Genomic DNA, 19,893 nt, shown 5'->3' on the forward strand with positions numbered 1-19,893 from the left:
AATATTGGAATAGTGATAAGAATCGCCATCCAAATCGAACTCAGTCAAAAAATCTTCATAAAGTTGTCTTTTTAGAAAAACCATCTTTTTTATGGAGCCTTATTTCAGCCTTGGGTTCGAACTTTGTAAGCAGTTTTCTCAGGTTGTATGGGACTAAATTGGCTGAAATTAAGGAAAAGTGATAAGAAGCATGGTACAAATCGAAATCAGTTACAAATCTCCATAAAGTTGTATTTTTAGAAAAATTATGATTTTTACTGACGCTAATTTCAAACTTGGGTTCGAACTTTAGAAGCAGTTTTCCCAGGTTCTATGTGACCAAACTGGCTGAAATTTCGAAATAGTCATAAGAATCGCTAACCAAATTGAATTCAGTCACAAAATCTCCATAAAATTTTATTTTAAGAAAAATTATTATTTTGATGGACGCTAATTTCAGACTTGGGTTCGAACTTTTGAAGCAGTTTTCTCAGGTTCTATGGACCAAATTGGCTGAAATTTAGGAAAAGTTATTAGAAGCATGGTACAAATCGAAATCAGTCATAAAATCTCCATAAAAATGTATTTTTAGAAAAATTATGATTTTTAGTGACGCAAATTTCAGACTTGGGTTCGAACTTTGCAAGCAGTTTTCTCAGGTTTTAAGGGACCAAACGGGCTGAAATATTGGAATAGTGATAAGAATCGTTATCCAAATCGAACTCAGTCAAAAATTCTCATAAAGTTGTCTTTTTAGAAAAACCATCCTTTTTATGGAGCCTTATTTCAGCCTTGGGTTCGAACTTTGTAAGCAGTTTTCTCAGGTTGTATGGGACTAAATTGGCTGAAATTAAGGAAAAGTGATAAGAAGCATGGTACAAATCGAAATCAGTTACAAATCTCCATAAAGTTGTATTTTTAGAAAAATTATGATTTTTATGGACGCTAATTTCAGACTTGGGTTCGAAATTTAGAAGCAGTTTTCTCAGGTTCTATGCGACCAAACTGGCTGAAATAATGGAATAGTGATAAGAATCGTTAACCAAATCGAACTCAGTCACAAAATCTTCATAAAGTTTAATTTTAAGAAAAACCATCTTTTTTATGGAGCCTAATTTCAGCCTTGGGTTCAAACTTGGGAAGCAGTTTTCTCAGGTTCTATGGGACCAAACTGGCTGAAATTTTCTAATATTGATAAGAATCGCTAACCAAATTGAATTCAGTCACAAAATCTCCATAAAATTTTATTTTAAGAAAAATTATTATTTTGATGGACGCTAATTTCAGACTTGGGTTCGAACTTTTGAAGCAGTTTTGTCAGGTTCTATGGACCAAATTGGCTGAAATTTAGGAAAAGTTATTAGAAGCATGGTACAAATCGAAATCAGTCATAAAATCTCCATAAAAATGTATTTTTAGAAAAATTATGATTTTTAGTGACGCAAATTTCAGACTTGGGTTCGAACTTTGCAAGCAGTTTTCTCAGGTTTTAAGGGACCAAACGGGCTGAAATATTGGAATAGTGATAAGAATCGTTATCCAAATCGAACTCAGTCAAAAATTCTCATAAAGTTGTCTTTTTAGAAAAACCATCCTTTTTATGGAGCCTTATTTCAGCCTTGGGTTCGAACTTTGTAAGCAGTTTTCTCAGGTTGTATGGGACTAAATTGGCTGAAATTAAGGAAAAGCGATAAGAAGCATGGTACAAATCGAAATCAGTTACAAATCTCCATAAAGTTGTATTTTTAGAAAAATTATGATTTTTATGGACGCTAATTTCAGACTTGGGTTCGAAATTTAGAAGCAGTTTTCTCAGGTTCTATGCGACCAAACTGGCTGAAATAATGGAATAGTGATAAGAATCGTTAACCAAATCGAACTCAGTCACAAAATCTTCATAAAGTTTAATTTTAAGAAAAACCATCTTTTTTATGGAGCCTAATTTCAGCCTTGGGTTCAAACTTGGGAAGCAGTTTTCTCAGGTTCTATGGGACCAAACTGGCTGAAATTTTCTAATATTGATAAGAATCGCTAACCAAATTGAATTCAGTCACAAAATCTCCATAAAATTTTATTTTAAGAAAAATTATTATTTTGATGGACGCTAATTTCAGACTTGGGTTCGAACTTTTGAAGCAGTTTTGTCAGGTTCTATGGACCAAATTGGCTGAAATTTAGGAAAAAGGATAAGAAGCATGGTACAAATCGAAATCATTCACAAAATCTCCATAAAGTTGTATTTTTAGAAAAATTATGATTTTCAGTGACGCAAATTTCAGACTTGGGTTCGAACTTTGCAAGCAGTTTTCTCAGGTTTTAAGGGACCAAACGGGCTGAAATATTGGAATAGTGATAAGAATCGTTATCCAAATCGAAATCAGTCACAAAATCTTCATAAAGTTAACTTTTTAGAAAAACCATCTTTTTTATGGAGCCTAATTCCAGCCTTGGGTTCCAACTTTGTAAGCAGTTTTCTCAGGTTCTATGGGACCAAATTGGCAGAAATTAAGGAAAAGTTATTAGAAGCATGGTACAAATCGAAATCAGTCATAAAATCTCCATAAAAATGTATTTTTAGAAAAATTATGATTTTTAGTGACGCAAATTTCAGACTTGGGTTCGAACTTTGCAAGCAGTTTTCTCAGGTTTTAAGGGACCAAACGGGCTGAAATATTGGAATAGTGATAAGAATCGCCATCCAAATCGAACTCAGTCAAAAAATCTTCATAAAGTTGTCTTTTTAGAAAAACCATCTTTTTTATGGAGCCTTATTTCAGCCTTGGGTTCGAACTTTGTAAGCAGTTTTCTCAGGTTGTATGGGACTAAATTGGCTGAAATTAAGGAAAAGTGATAAGAAGCATGGTACAAATCGAAATCAGTTACAAATCTCCATAAAGTTGTATTTTTAGAAAAATTATGATTTTTACTGACGCTAATTTCAAACTTGGGTTCGAACTTTAGAAGCAGTTTTCCCAGGTTCTATGTGACCAAACTGGCTGAAATTTCGAAATAGTCATAAGAATCGCTAACCAAATTGAATTCAGTCACAAAATCTCCATAAAATTTTATTTTAAGAAAAATTATTATTTTGATGGACGCTAATTTCAGACTTGGGTTCGAACTTTTGAAGCAGTTTTCTCAGGTTCTATGGACCAAATTGGCTGAAATTTAGGAAAAGTGATAAGAAGCATGGTACAAATCGAAATCATTCACAAAATCTCCATAAAGTTGTATTTTTAGAAAAATTATGATTTTTACTGACGCTAATTTCAAACTTGGGTTCGAACTTTAGAAGCAGTTTTCCCAGGTTCTATGTGACCAAACTGGCTGAAATTTCGAAATAGTCATAAGAATCGCTAACCAAATTGAATTCAGTCACAAAATCTCCATAAAATTTTATTTTAAGAAAAATTATTATTTTGATGGACGCTAATTTCAGACTTGGGTTCGAACTTTTGAAGCAGTTTTGTCAGGTTCTATGGACCAAATTGGCTGAAATTTAGGAAAAGTTATTAGAAGCATGGTACAAATCGAAATCAGTCATAAAATCTCCATAAAAATGTATTTTTAGAAAAATTATGATTTTTAGTGACGCAAATTTCAGACTTGGGTTCGAACTTTGCAAGCAGTTTTCTCAGGTTTTAAGGGACCAAACGGGCTGAAATATTGGAATAGTGATAAGAATCGTTATCCAAATCGAACTCAGTCAAAAATTCTCATAAAGTTGTCTTTTTAGAAAAACCATCCTTTTTATGGAGCCTTATTTCAGCCTTGGGTTCGAACTTTGTAAGCAGTTTTCTCAGGTTGTATGGGACTAAATTGGCTGAAATTAAGGAAAAGCGATAAGAAGCATGGTACAAATCGAAATCAGTTACAAATCTCCATAAAGTTGTATTTTTAGAAAAATTATGATTTTTATGGACGCTAATTTCAGACTTGGGTTCGAAATTTAGAAGCAGTTTTCTCAGGTTCTATGCGACCAAACTGGCTGAAATAATGGAATAGTGATAAGAATCGTTAACCAAATCGAACTCAGTCACAAAATCTTCATAAAGTTTAATTTTAAGAAAAACCATCTTTTTTATGGAGCCTAATTTCAGCCTTGGGTTCAAACTTGGGAAGCAGTTTTCTCAGGTTCTATGGGACCAAACTGGCTGAAATTTTCTAATATTGATAAGAATCGCTAACCAAATTGAATTCAGTCACAAAATCTCCATAAAATTTTATTTTAAGAAAAATTATTATTTTGATGGACGCTAATTTCAGACTTGGGTTCGAACTTTTGAAGCAGTTTTGTCAGGTTCTATGGACCAAATTGGCTGAAATTTAGGAAAAAGGATAAGAAGCATGGTACAAATCGAAATCATTCACAAAATCTCCATAAAGTTGTATTTTTAGAAAAATTATGATTTTCAGTGACGCAAATTTCAGACTTGGGTTCGAACTTTGCAAGCAGTTTTCTCAGGTTTTAAGGGACCAAACGGGCTGAAATATTGGAATAGTGATAAGAATCGTTATCCAAATCGAACTCAGTCACAAAATCTTCATAAAGTTAACTTTTTAGAAAAACCATCTTTTTTATGGAGCCTAATTCCAGCCTTGGGTTCCAACTTTGTAAGCAGTTTTCTCAGGTTCTATGGGACCAAATTGGCTGAAATTAAGGAAAAGTTATTAGAAGCATGGTACAAATCGAAATCAGTCATAAAATCTCCATAAAAATGTATTTTTAGAAAAATTATGATTTTTAGTGACGCAAATTTCAGACTTGGGTTCGAACTTTGCAAGCAGTTTTCTCAGGTTTTAAGGGACCAAACGGGCTGTAATATTGGAATAGTGATAAGAATCGCCATCCAAATCGAACTCAGTCAAAAAATCTTCATAAAGTTGTCTTTTTAGAAAAACCATCTTTTTTATGGAGCCTTATTTCAGCCTTGGGCTCGAACTTTGTAAGCAGTTTTCTCAGGTTGTATGGGACTAAATTGGCTGAAATTAAGGAAAAGTGATAAGAAGCATGGTACAAATCGAAATCAGTTACAAATCTCCATAAAGTTGTATTTTTAGAAAAATTATGATTTTTACTGACGCTAATTTCAAACTTGGGTTCGAACTTTAGAAGCAGTTTTCCCAGGTTCTATGTGACCAAACTGGCTGAAATTTCGAAATAGTCATAAGAATCGCTAACCAAATTGAATTCAGTCACAAAATCTCCATAAAATTTTATTTTAAGAAAAATTATTATTTTGATGGACGCTAATTTCAGACTTGGGTTCGAACTTTTGAAGCAGTTTTCTCAGGTTCTATGGACCAAATTGGCTGAAATTTAGGAAAAGTGATAAGAAGCATGGTACAAATCGAAATCATTCACAAAATCTCCATAAAGTTGTATTTTTAGAAAAATTATGATTTTTACTGACGCTAATTTCAAACTTGGGTTCGAACTTTAGAAGCAGTTTTCCCAGGTTCTATGTGACCAAACTGGCTGAAATTTCGAAATAGTCATAAGAATCGCTAACCAAATTGAATTCAGTCACAAAATCTCCATAAAATTTTATTTTAAGAAAAATTATTATTTTGATGGACGCTAATTTCAGACTTGGGTTCGAACTTTTGAAGCAGTTTTGTCAGGTTCTATGGACCAAATTGGCTGAAATTTAGGAAAAGTTATTAGAAGCATGGTACAAATCGAAATCAGTCATAAAATCTCCATAAAAATGTATTTTTAGAAAAATTATGATTTTTAGTGACGCAAATTTCAGACTTGGGTTCGAACTTTGCAAGCAGTTTTCTCAGGTTTTAAGGGACCAAACGGGCTGAAATATTGGAATAGTGATAAGAATCGTTATCCAAATCGAACTCAGTCAAAAATTCTCATAAAGTTGTCTTTTTAGAAAAACCATCCTTTTTATGGAGCCTTATTTCAGCCTTGGGTTCGAACTTTGTAAGCAGTTTTCTCAGGTTGTATGGGACTAAATTGGCTGAAATTAAGGAAAAGTGATAAGAAGCATGGTACAAATCGAAATCAGTTACAAATCTCCATAAAGTTGTATTTTTAGAAAAATTATGATTTTTATGGACGCTAATTTCAGACTTGGGTTCGAAATTTAGAAGCAGTTTTCTCAGGTTCTATGCGACCAAACTGGCTGAAATAATGGAATAGTGATAAGAATCGTTAACCAAATCGAACTCAGTCACAAAATCTTCATAAAGTTTAATTTTAAGAAAAACCATCTTTTTTATGGAGCCTAATTTCAGCCTTGGGTTCAAACTTGGGAAGCAGTTTTCTCAGGTTCTATGGGACCAAACTGGCTGAAATTTTCTAATATTGATAAGAATCGCTAACCAAATTGAATTCAGTCACAAAATCTCCATAAAATTTTATTTTAAGAAAAATTATTATTTTGATGGACGCTAATTTCAGACTTGGGTTCGAACTTTTGAAGCAGTTTTGTCAGGTTCTATGGACCAAATTGGCTGAAATTTAGGAAAAAGGATAAGAAGCATGGTACAAATCGAAATCATTCACAAAATCTCCATAAAGTTGTATTTTTAGAAAAATTATGATTTTCAGTGACGCAAATTTCAGACTTGGGTTCGAACTTTGCAAGCAGTTTTCTCAGGTTTTAAGGGACCAAACGGGCTGAAATATTGGAATAGTGATAAGAATCGTTATCCAAATCGAACTCAGTCACAAAATCTTCATAAAGTTAACTTTTTAGAAAAACCATCTTTTTTATGGAGCCTAATTCCAGCCTTGGGTTCCAACTTTGTAAGCAGTTTTCTCAGGTTCTATGGGACCAAATTGGCTGAAATTAAGGAAAAGTTATTAGAAGCATGGTACAAATCGAAATCAGTCATAAAATCTCCATAAAAATGTATTTTTAGAAAAATTATGATTTTTAGTGACGCAAATTTCAGACTTGGGTTCGAACTTTGCAAGCAGTTTTCTCAGGTTTTAAGGGACCAAACGGGCTGTAATATTGGAATAGTGATAAGAATCGCCATCCAAATCGAACTCAGTCAAAAAATCTTCATAAAGTTGTCTTTTTAGAAAAACCATCTTTTTTATGGAGCCTTATTTCAGCCTTGGGCTCGAACTTTGTAAGCAGTTTTCTCAGGTTGTATGGGACTAAATTGGCTGAAATTAAGGAAAAGTGATAAGAAGCATGGTACAAATCGAAATCAGTTACAAATCTCCATAAAGTTGTATTTTTAGAAAAATTATGATTTTTACTGACGCTAATTTCAAACTTGGGTTCGAACTTTAGAAGCAGTTTTCCCAGGTTCTATGTGACCAAACTGGCTGAAATTTCGAAATAGTCATAAGAATCGCTAACCAAATTGAATTCAGTCACAAAATCTCCATAAAATTTTATTTTAAGAAAAATTATTATTTTGATGGACGCTAATTTCAGACTTGGGTTCGAACTTTTGAAGCAGTTTTCTCAGGTTCTATGGACCAAATTGGCTGAAATTTAGGAAAAGTGATAAGAAGCATGGTACAAATCGAAATCATTCACAAAATCTCCATAAAGTTGTATTTTTAGAAAAATTATGATTTTTACTGACGCTAATTTCAAACTTGGGTTCGAACTTTAGAAGCAGTTTTCCCAGGTTCTATGTGACCAAACTGGCTGAAATTTCGAAATAGTCATAAGAATCGCTAACCAAATTGAATTCAGTCACAAAATCTCCATAAAATTTTATTTTAAGAAAAATTATTATTTTGATGGACGCTAATTTCAGACTTGGGTTCGAACTTTTGAAGCAGTTTTGTCAGGTTCTATGGACCAAATTGGCTGAAATTTAGGAAAAGTTATTAGAAGCATGGTACAAATCGAAATCAGTCATAAAATCTCCATAAAAATGTATTTTTAGAAAAATTATGATTTTTAGTGACGCAAATTTCAGACTTGGGTTCGAACTTTGCAAGCAGTTTTCTCAGGTTTTAAGGGACCAAACGGGCTGAAATATTGGAATAGTGATAAGAATCGTTATCCAAATCGAACTCAGTCAAAAATTCTCATAAAGTTGTCTTTTTAGAAAAACCATCCTTTTTATGGAGCCTTATTTCAGCCTTGGGTTCGAACTTTGTAAGCAGTTTTCTCAGGTTGTATGGGACTAAATTGGCTGAAATTAAGGAAAAGTGATAAGAAGCATGGTACAAATCGAAATCAGTTACAAATCTCCATAAAGTTGTATTTTTAGAAAAATTATGATTTTTATGGACGCTAATTTCAGACTTGGGTTCGAAATTTAGAAGCAGTTTTCTCAGGTTCTATGCGACCAAACTGGCTGAAATAATGGAATAGTGATAAGAATCGTTAACCAAATCGAACTCAGTCACAAAATCTTCATAAAGTTTAATTTTAAGAAAAACCATCTTTTTTATGGAGCCTAATTTCAGCCTTGGGTTCAAACTTGGGAAGCAGTTTTCTCAGGTTCTATGGGACCAAACTGGCTGAAATTTTCTAATATTGATAAGAATCGCTAACCAAATTGAATTCAGTCACAAAATCTCCATAAAATTTTATTTTAAGAAAAATTATTATTTTGATGGACGCTAATTTCAGACTTGGGTTCGAACTTTTGAAGCAGTTTTGTCAGGTTCTATGGACCAAATTGGCTGAAATTTAGGAAAAAGGATAAGAAGCATGGTACAAATCGAAATCATTCACAAAATCTCCATAAAGTTGTATTTTTAGAAAAATTATGATTTTCAGTGACGCAAATTTCAGACTTGGGTTCGAACTTTGCAAGCAGTTTTCTCAGGTTTTAAGGGACCAAACGGGCTGAAATATTGGAATAGTGATAAGAATCGCCATCCAAATCGAACTCAGTCAAAAAATCTTCATAAAGTTGTCTTTTTAGAAAAACCATCTTTTTTATGGAGCCTTATTTCAGCCTTGGGTTCGAACTTTGTAAGCAGTTTTCTCAGGTTGTATGGGACTAAATTGGCTGAAATTAAGGAAAAGTTATTAGAAGCATGGTACAAATCGAAATCATTCACAAAATCTCCATAAAGTTGTATTTTTAGAAAAATTATGATTTTTACTGACGCTAATTTCAAACTTGGGTTCGAACTTGAGAAGCAGTTTTCCCAGGTTCTATGTGACCAAACTGGCTGAAATTTCGAAATAGTCATAAGAATCGCTAACCAAATTGAATTCAGTCACAAAATCTCCATAAAATTTTATTTTAAGAAAAATTATTATTTTGATGGACGCTAATTTCAGACTTGGGTTCGAACTTTTGAAGCAGTTTTCTCAGGTTCTATGGACCAAATTGGCTGAAATTTAGGAAAAGTTATTAGAAGCATGGTACAAATCGAAATCAGTCATAAAATCTCCATAAAAATGTATTTTTAGAAAAATTATGATTTTTAGTGACGCAAATTTCAGACTTGGGTTCGAACTTTGCAAGCAGTTTTCTCAGGTTTTAAGGGACCAAACGGGCTGAAATATTGGAATAGTGATAAGAATCGTTATCCAAATCGAACTCAGTCAAAAATTCTCATAAAGTTGTCTTTTTAGAAAAACCATCCTTTTTATGGAGCCTTATTTCAGCCTTGGGTTCGAACTTTGTAAGCAGTTTTCTCAGGTTGTATGGGACTAAATTGGCTGAAATTAAGGAAAAGTGATAAGAAGCATGGTACAAATCGAAATCAGTTACAAATCTCCATAAAGTTGTATTTTTAGAAAAATTATGATTTTTATGGACGCTAATTTCAGACTTGGGTTCGAAATTTAGAAGCAGTTTTCTCAGGTTCTATGCGACCAAACTGGCTGAAATAATGGAATAGTGATAAGAATCGTTAACCAAATCGAACTCAGTCACAAAATCTTCATAAAGTTTAATTTTAAGAAAAACCATCTTTTTTATGGAGCCTTATTTCAGCCTTGGGTTCAAACTTGGGAAGCAGTTTTCTCAGGTTCTATGGGACCAAACTGGCTGAAATTTTCTAATATTGATAAGAATCGCTAACCAAATTGAATTCAGTCACAAAATCTCCATAAAATTTTATTTTAAGAAAAATTATTATTTTGATGGACGCTAATTTCAGACTTGGGTTCGAACTTTTGAAGCAGTTTTGTCAGGTTCTATGGACCAAATTGGCTGAAATTTAGGAAAAGTTATTAGAAGCATGGTACAAATCGAAATCAGTCATAAAATCTCCATAAAAATGTATTTTTAGAAAAATTATGATTTTTAGTGACGCAAATTTCAGACTTGGGTTCGAACTTTGCAAGCAGTTTTCTCAGGTTTTAAGGGACCAAACGGGCTGAAATATTGGAATAGTGATAAGAATCGTTATCCAAATCGAACTCAGTCAAAAATTCTCATAAAGTTGTCTTTTTAGAAAAACCATCCTTTTTATGGAGCCTTATTTCAGCCTTGGGTTCGAACTTTGTAAGCAGTTTTCTCAGGTTGTATGGGACTAAATTGGCTGAAATTAAGGAAAAGTGATAAGAAGCATGGTACAAATCGAAATCAGTTACAAATCTCCATAAAGTTGTATTTTTAGAAAAATTATGATTTTTATGGACGCTAATTTCAGACTTGGGTTCGAAATTTAGAAGCAGTTTTCTCAGGTTCTATGCGACCAAACTGGCTGAAATAATGGAATAGTGATAAGAATCGTTAACCAAATCGAACTCAGTCACAAAATCTTCATAAAGTTTAATTTTAAGAAAAACCATCTTTTTTATGGAGCCTAATTTCAGCCTTGGGTTCAAACTTGGGAAGCAGTTTTCTCAGGTTCTATGGGACCAAACTGGCTGAAATTTTCTAATATTGATAAGAATCGCTAACCAAATTGAATTCAGTCACAAAATCTCCATAAAATTTTATTTTAAGAAAAATTATTATTTTGATGGACGCTAATTTCAGACTTGGGTTCGAACTTTTGAAGCAGTTTTGTCAGGTTCTATGGACCAAATTGGCTGAAATTTAGGAAAAAGGATAAGAAGCATGGTACAAATCGAAATCATTCACAAAATCTCCATAAAGTTGTATTTTTAGAAAAATTATGATTTTCAGTGACGCAAATTTCAGACTTGGGTTCGAACTTTGCAAGCAGTTTTCTCAGGTTTTAAGGGACCAAACGGGCTGAAATATTGGAATAGTGATAAGAATCGTTATCCAAATCGAAATCAGTCACAAAATCTTCATAAAGTTAACTTTTTAGAAAAACCATCTTTTTTATGGAGCCTAATTCCAGCCTTGGGTTCCAACTTTGTAAGCAGTTTTCTCAGGTTCTATGGGACCAAATTGGCAGAAATTAAGGAAAAGTTATTAGAAGCATGGTACAAATCGAAATCAGTCATAAAATCTCCATAAAAATGTATTTTTAGAAAAATTATGATTTTTAGTGACGCAAATTTCAGACTTGGGTTCGAACTTTGCAAGCAGTTTTCTCAGGTTTTAAGGGACCAAACGGGCTGAAATATTGGAATAGTGATAAGAATCGCCATCCAAATCGAACTCAGTCAAAAAATCTTCATAAAGTTGTCTTTTTAGAAAAACCATCTTTTTTATGGAGCCTTATTTCAGCCTTGGGTTCGAACTTTGTAAGCAGTTTTCTCAGGTTGTATGGGACTAAATTGGCTGAAATTAAGGAAAAGTGATAAGAAGCATGGTACAAATCGAAATCAGTTACAAATCTCCATAAAGTTGTATTTTTAGAAAAATTATGATTTTTACTGACGCTAATTTCAAACTTGGGTTCGAACTTTAGAAGCAGTTTTCCCAGGTTCTATGTGACCAAACTGGCTGAAATTTCGAAATAGTCATAAGAATCGCTAACCAAATTGAATTCAGTCACAAAATCTCCATAAAATTTTATTTTAAGAAAAATTATTATTTTGATGGACGCTAATTTCAGACTTGGGTTCGAACTTTTGAAGCAGTTTTCTCAGGTTCTATGGACCAAATTGGCTGAAATTTAGGAAAAGTGATAAGAAGCATGGTACAAATCGAAATCATTCACAAAATCTCCATAAAGTTGTATTTTTAGAAAAATTATGATTTTTACTGACGCTAATTTCAAACTTGGGTTCGAACTTTAGAAGCAGTTTTCCCAGGTTCTATGTGACCAAACTGGCTGAAATTTCGAAATAGTCATAAGAATCGCTAACCAAATTGAATTCAGTCACAAAATCTCCATAAAATTTTATTTTAAGAAAAATTATTATTTTGATGGACGCTAATTTCAGACTTGGGTTCGAACTTTTGAAGCAGTTTTGTCAGGTTCTATGGACCAAATTGGCTGAAATTTAGGAAAAGTTATTAGAAGCATGGTACAAATCGAAATCAGTCATAAAATCTCCATAAAAATGTATTTTTAGAAAAATTATGATTTTTAGTGACGCAAATTTCAGACTTGGGTTCGAACTTTGCAAGCAGTTTTCTCAGGTTTTAAGGGACCAAACGGGCTGAAATATTGGAATAGTGATAAGAATCGTTATCCAAATCGAACTCAGTCAAAAATTCTCATAAAGTTGTCTTTTTAGAAAAACCATCCTTTTTATGGAGCCTTATTTCAGCCTTGGGTTCGAACTTTGTAAGCAGTTTTCTCAGGTTGTATGGGACTAAATTGGCTGAAATTAAGGAAAAGCGATAAGAAGCATGGTACAAATCGAAATCAGTTACAAATCTCCATAAAGTTGTATTTTTAGAAAAATTATGATTTTTATGGACGCTAATTTCAGACTTGGGTTCGAACTTTAGAAGCAGTTTTCTCAGGTTCTATGCGACCAAAATGGCTGAAATTTTTGAATAGTGATAAGAATCGTAATAGCAATAAACGCCCGGGTTTCCGGCAATTAATTAATAATAATAATAATAATCGATATCCAAATCGAACTCAGTTACAAAATCTCCATAAAGTTGTATTTTTAGAAAAATCATGATTTTTATGGACGCTAATTTCAGACTTGGGTTCGAACTTTAGAAGCAGTTTTTTCAGGTTCTATGGGACCAAACTGGCTGAAATATTGGAATAGTGATAAGAATCGTTATCCAAATCGAACTCAGTCACAAAATCTCCATAAAGTTGTATTTTTAGAAAAATTATGATTTTTATGGACGCTTATTTCAGACTTGGGTTCGAAATTTGGAAGCAGTTTTCTCAGGTTCTATGGGACCAAACTGGCTGAAATTTTGTAATAGTGATAAGAATCGCAATCAAAATCGAACTCAGTCACAAAATCTCCATAAAGTCGTATTTTTAGAAAAATTATGATTTTTATGGACGCTAATTTCAGACTTGGGTTCGAAATTTAGAAGCAGTTTTCTCAGGTTCTATGCGACCAAACTGGCTGAAATAATGGAATAGTGATAAGAATCGTTAACCAAATCGAACTCAGTCACAAAATCTTCATAAAGTTTAATTTTAAGAAAAACCATCTTTTTTATGGAGGCTAATTTGAGACTTGGGTACGAACTTTAGAAGCAGTCTTCTCAGGTTCTATGCAACCAAACTGGCAGAAATTTTGAAATAGTGATAAGAATCGCTATCCAAATCGAATTCAGTCACAAAATCTCCATAAAGTTCTCTTTTTAGAAAAACCATCATTTTTATGGAGCTTTTCCAGCAATGGGATCCGACTTTGGAAGCAGTTTTCTCAGGTCGTATGGGACTAAATTGGCTGAAATTAAGGAAAATTGATAAGAAGCATGGGACAAATCGAAATCAGTTACAAATCTCCATAAAGTTGTATTTTTAGAAAAATTATGATTTTTATGGACGCACATTTCAGACTTGGGTTCGAACTTTGAAAGCAGTTTTCTCAGGTTTTATGGGACCAAACGGGCTGAAATATTGGAATAGTGATAAGAATCGTTAACCAAATCGAACTCAGTCACAAAATCTGCATAAAGTTTAATTATAAGAAAAACCATCTTTTTTATGGAGCCTAATTTCAGCCTTGGGTTCAAACTTGGGAAGCAGTTTTCTCAGGTTCTATGGGACCAAACTGGCTGAAATTTTCTAATATTGATAAGAATCGCTAACCAAATTGAATTCAGTCAAAATCTCCATAAAGTTGTATTTTTAGAAAATTTTTAATTTTTTTGGACGCTAATTTCAGACTTGGGTTCGAACTTTGGAAGCAGTTTTCTCAGGTTCTATGGGACCAAATTGGCTGAAATTTAGGAAAAGTGATAAGAAGCATGGTACAAATCGAAATCAGTCACAAAATCTCCATAAAATTGTATTTTTAGAAAAATTATTATTTTTATGGACGCTTATTTCAGACTTGGGTTCGAAATTTGGAAGCAGTTTTCTCAGGTTCTATGGGACCAAACTGGCTGAAATTTTGTAATAGTGATAAGAATCGCAATCAAAATCGAACTCAGTCACAAAATCTCCATAAAGTCGTATTTTTAGAAAAATTATGATTTTTATGGACGCTAATTTCAGACTTGGGTTCGAACTTTAGAAGCAGTTTTCTCAGGTTCTATGCGACCAAACTGGCTGAAATTTCGAAATAGTCATAAGAATCGCTAACCAAATTGAATTCAGTCACAAAATCTCCATAAAATTTTATTTTAAGAAAAATTATTATTTTGATGGACGCTAATTTCAGACTTGGGTTCGAACTTTTGAAGCAGTTTTGTCAGGTTCTATGGACCAAATTGGCTGAAATTTAGGAAAAGTTATTAGAAGCATGGTACAAATCGAAATCAGTCATAAAATCTCCATAAAAATGTATTTTTAGAAAAATTATGATTTTTAGTGACGCAAATTTCAGACTTGGGTTCGAACTTTGCAAGCAGTTTTCTCAGGTTTTAAGGGACCAAACGGGCTGAAATATTGGAATAGTGATAAGAATCGTTATCCAAATCGAACTCAGTCAAAAAATTCTCATAAAGTTGTCTTTTTAGAAAAACCATCTTTTTTATGGAGCCTTATTTCAGCCTTGGGTTCGAACTTTGTAAGCAGTTTTCTCAGGTTGTATGGGACTAAATTGGCTGAAATTAAGGAAAAGTGATAAGAAGCATGGTACAAATCGAAATCAGTTACAAATCTCCATAAAGTTGTATTTTGAGAAAAATTATTATTTTGATGGACGCTAATTTCAGACTTGGGTTCGAACTTTTGAAGCAGTTTTGTCAGGTTCTATGGACCAAATAGGCTGAAATTTAGGAAAAAGGATAAGAAGCATGGTACAAATCGAAATCATTCACAAAATCTCCATAAAGTTGTATTTTTAGAAAAATTATGATTTTTAGTGACCCAAATTTCAGACTTGGGTTCGAACTTTGCAAGCAGTTTTCTCAGGTTTTAAGGGACCAAACGGGCTGAAATATTGGAATAGTGATAAGAATCGTTATCCAAATCGAACTCAGTCACAAAATCTCCATAAAGTTGTATTTTTAGAAAAACCATCTTTTTTATGGAGGCTAATTGGAGACTTGGGTTCGAACTTTAGAAGCAGTTTTCTCAGGTTCTATGCGACCAAAATGGCTGAAATTTTTGAATAGTGATAAGAATCGATATCCAAATCGAACTCAGTTACAAAATCTCCATAAAGTTGTATTTTTAGGAAAATCATGATTTTTATGGACGCTAATTTCAGACATGGGTTCGAACTTTAGAAGCAGTTTTTTCAGGTTCTATGGGACCAAACTGGCTGAAATATTGGAATAAAGATAAGAATCGTTATCCAAATCTAACTCAGTCACAAAATCTCCATTAAGTTGTATTTTTAGAAAAACCATCTTTTTTATGGAGGCTAATTTGAGACTTGGGTACGAACTTTAGAAGCAGTTTTCTCAGGTTCTATGCAACCAAACTGGCTGAAATTTTGAAATAGTGATAAGAATCGCTATCCAAATCGAATTCAGTCACAAAATCTCCATAAAAGTGAATTTTTTAAAAAATTATGATTTATATGGGCGCTTATTTCAGACTTGGGTTCTCGAACTCTAAAAGCAGTTTTCTCAGGTTCTAAGGGACCAAATTGGCTGAAATTTAGGAAAAGTTATAAGAAGCATGGTACAAATCGAAATCAGTCATAAAATCTCCATAAAAAAGTATTTTTAGAAAAATTATGATTTTTAGTGACGCAAATTTCAGACTTGGGTTCGAACTTTGCAAGCAGTTTTCTCAGGTTTTAAGGGACCAAACGGGCTGAAATATTGGAATAGTGATAAGAATCGTTATCCAAATCGAACTCAGTCAAAAAATCTTCATAAAGTTGTCTTTTTAGAAAAACCATCTTTTTTATGGAGCCTTATTTCAGCCTTGGGTTCGAACTTTGTAAGCAGTTTTCTCAGGTTGTATGGGACTAAATTGGCTGAAATTAAGGAAAAGTGATAAGAAGCATGGTACAAATCGAAATCAGTTACAAATCTCCATAAAGTTGTATTTTTAGAAAAACCATCTTTTTTATTGAGCCTAATTTCAGCCTTGGGTTCGAACTTTGGAAGCAGTTTTTTCTGGTTTTAAGGAACCAAACGGGCTGAAATATTGGAATAGTGATAAGAATCGTTATCCAAATCGAACTCATTCAAAAAATCTTCATAAAGTTGTCTTTTTAGAAAAACCATCTTTTTATGGAGCCTTATTTCAGCCTTGGGTTCGAACTTTGTAAGCAGTTTCCTCAGGTTGTATGGGACTAAATTGGCTGAAATTAAGGAAAAGTGATAAGAAGCATGGTACAAATCGAAATCAGTCACAAAATCTCCATAAAATTGTATTTTTAGAAAAATTATTATTTTTATGGACGCTTATTTCAGACTTGGGTTCGAAATTTGGAAGCAGTTTTCTCAGGTTCTATGGGACCAAACTGGCTGAAATTTTGTAATAGTGATAAGAATCGCAATCAAAATCGAACTCAGTCACAAAATCTCCATAAAGTCGTATTTTTAGAAAAATTATGATTTTTATGGACGCTAATTTCAGACTTGGGTTCGAACTTTAGAAGCAGTTTTCTCAGGTTCTATGCGACCAAACTGGCTGAAATTTCGAAATAGTCATAAGAATCGCTAACCAAATTGAATTCAGTCACAAAATCTCCATAAAATTTTATTTTAAGAAAAATTATTATTTTGATGGACGCTAATTTCAGACTTGGGTTCGAACTTTTGAAGCAGTTTTGTCAGGTTCTATGGACCAAATTGGCTGAAATTTAGGAAAAGTTATTAGAAGCATGGTACAAATCGAAATCAGTCATAAAATCTCCATAAAAATGTATTTTTAGAAAAATTATGATTTTTAGTGACGCAAATTTCAGACTTGGGTTCGAACTTTGCAAGCAGTTTTCTCAGGTTTTAAGGGACCAAACGGGCTGAAATATTGGAATAGTGATAAGAATCGTTATCCAAATCGAACTCAGTCAAAAAATTCTCATAAAGTTGTCTTTTTAGAAAAACCATCTTTTTTATGGAGCCTTATTTCAGCCTTGGGTTCGAACTTTGTAAGCAGTTTTCTCAGGTTGTATGGGACTAAATTGGCTGAAATTAAGGAAAAGTGATAAGAAGCATGGTACAAATCGAAATCAGTTACAAATCTCCATAAAGTTGTATTTTGAGAAAAATTATTATTTTGATGGACGCTAATTTCAGACTTGGGTTCGAACTTTTGAAGCAGTTTTGTCAGGTTCTATGGACCAAATAGGCTGAAATTTAGGAAAAAGGATAAGAAGCATGGTACAAATCGAAATCATTCACAAAATCTCCATAAAGTTGTATTTTTAGAAAAATTATGATTTTTAGTGACCCAAATTTCAGACTTGGGTTCGAACTTTGCAAGCAGTTTTCTCAGGTTTTAAGGGACCAAACGGGCTGAAATATTGGAATAGTGATAAGAATCGTTATCCAAATCGAACTCAGTCACAAAATCTCCATAAAGTTGTATTTTTAGAAAAACCATCTTTTTTATGGAGGCTAATTGGAGACTTGGGTTCGAACTTTAGAAGCAGTTTTCTCAGGTTCTATGCGACCAAAATGGCTGAAATTTTTGAATAGTGATAAGAATCGATATCCAAATCGAACTCAGTTACAAAATCTCCATAAAGTTGTATTTTTAGGAAAATCATGATTTTTATGGACGCTAATTTCAGACATGGGTTCGAACTTTAGAAGCAGTTTTTTCAGGTTCTATGGGACCAAACTGGCTGAAATATTGGAATAAAGATAAGAATCGTTATCCAAATCTAACTCAGTCACAAAATCTCCATTAAGTTGTATTTTTAGAAAAACCATCTTTTTTATGGAGGCTAATTTGAGACTTGGGTACGAACTTTAGAAGCAGTTTTCTCAGGTTCTATGCAACCAAACTGGCTGAAATTTTGAAATAGTGATAAGAATCGCTATCCAAATCGAATTCAGTCACAAAATCTCCATAAAAGTGAATTTTTTAAAAAATTATGATTTATATGGGCGCTTATTTCAGACTTGGGTTCTCGAACTCTAAAAGCAGTTTTCTCAGGTTCTAAGGGACCAAATTGGCTGAAATTTAGGAAAAGTTATAAGAAGCATGGTACAAATCGAAATCAGTCATAAAATCTCCATAAAAAAGTATTTTTAGAAAAATTATGATTTTTAGTGACGCAAATTTCAGACTTGGGTTCGAACTTTGCAAGCAGTTTTCTCAGGTTTTAAGGGACCAAACGGGCTGAAATATTGGAATAGTGATAAGAATCGTTATCCAAATCGAACTCAGTCAAAAAATCTTCATAAAGTTGTCTTTTTAGAAAAACCATCTTTTTTATGGAGCCTTATTTCAGCCTTGGGTTCGAACTTTGTAAGCAGTTTTCTCAGGTTGTATGGGACTAAATTGGCTGAAATTAAGGAAAAGTGATAAGAAGCATGGTACAAATCGAAATCAGTTACAAATCTCCATAAAGTTGTATTTTTAGAAAAACCATCTTTTTTATTGAGCCTAATTTCAGCCTTGGGTTCGAACTTTGGAAGCAGTTTTTTCTGGTTTTAAGGAACCAAACGGGCTGAAATATTGGAATAGTGATAAGAATCGTTATCCAAATCGAACTCATTCAAAAAATCTTCATAAAGTTGTCTTTTTAGAAAAACCATCTTTTTATGGAGCCTTATTTCAGCCTTGGGTTCGAACTTTGTAAGCAGTTTCCTCAGGTTGTATGGGACTAAATTGGCTGAAATTAAGGAAAAGTGATAAGAAGCATGGTACAAATCGAAATCAGTTACAAATCTCCATTAAGTTGTATTTTTAGAAAAATTATGATTTTTACTGACGCTAATTTCAGACTTGGGTTCGAACTTTAGAAGCAGTTTTCTCAGGTTCTATGCGACCAAACTGGCTGAAATTTCGAAAAAGTCATAAGAATCGCTAACCAAATTGAATTCAGTCACAAAATCTCCATAAAGTTGTATTCTTAGAAAAATTTTAATTTTTTTGGACGCTAATTTCAGACTTGGGTTCGAACTTTGGAAGCAGTTTTCTCAGATTCTATGGGACGAAATTGGCTGAAATTTAGGAAAAGTGATAAGAAGGATGGTACAAATCGAAATCAGTCACAAAATCTCCATTAAATTGTATTTTTAGAAAAATCATGATTTTTACTGACGCTAATTTCAGACTTGGGTTCGAACTTTAGAAGCAGTTTTCTCAGGTTCTATGCGACCAAAATGGTTGAAATTTTTGAATAGTGATAAGAATCGATATCCAAATCGAACTCAGTTACAAAATCTCCATAAAGTTGTATTTTTCGAAAAATCATGATTTTTATGGACGCTAATTTCAGATTTGGGTTCGAACTTTAGAAGCAGTTTTCTCAGGTTCTATGGGACCAAACTGGCTGAAATATTGGAATAGTGATAAGAATCGTTATCCTAATCGAACTCAGTCACAAAATCTCCATAAAGTTGTATTTTTAGAAAAACCATCTTTTTTATGGAGGCTAATTGGAGACTTGGGTTCGAACTTTAGAAGCA

This window comes from Hesperophylax consimilis, unplaced genomic scaffold, assembly GCF_061612785.1.
Source record: "Hesperophylax consimilis isolate HC1 unplaced genomic scaffold, BYU_Hcon_1.0 scaffold_53, whole genome shotgun sequence".
Lineage (NCBI taxonomy): Eukaryota > Metazoa > Arthropoda > Insecta > Trichoptera > Limnephilidae > Hesperophylax > Hesperophylax consimilis.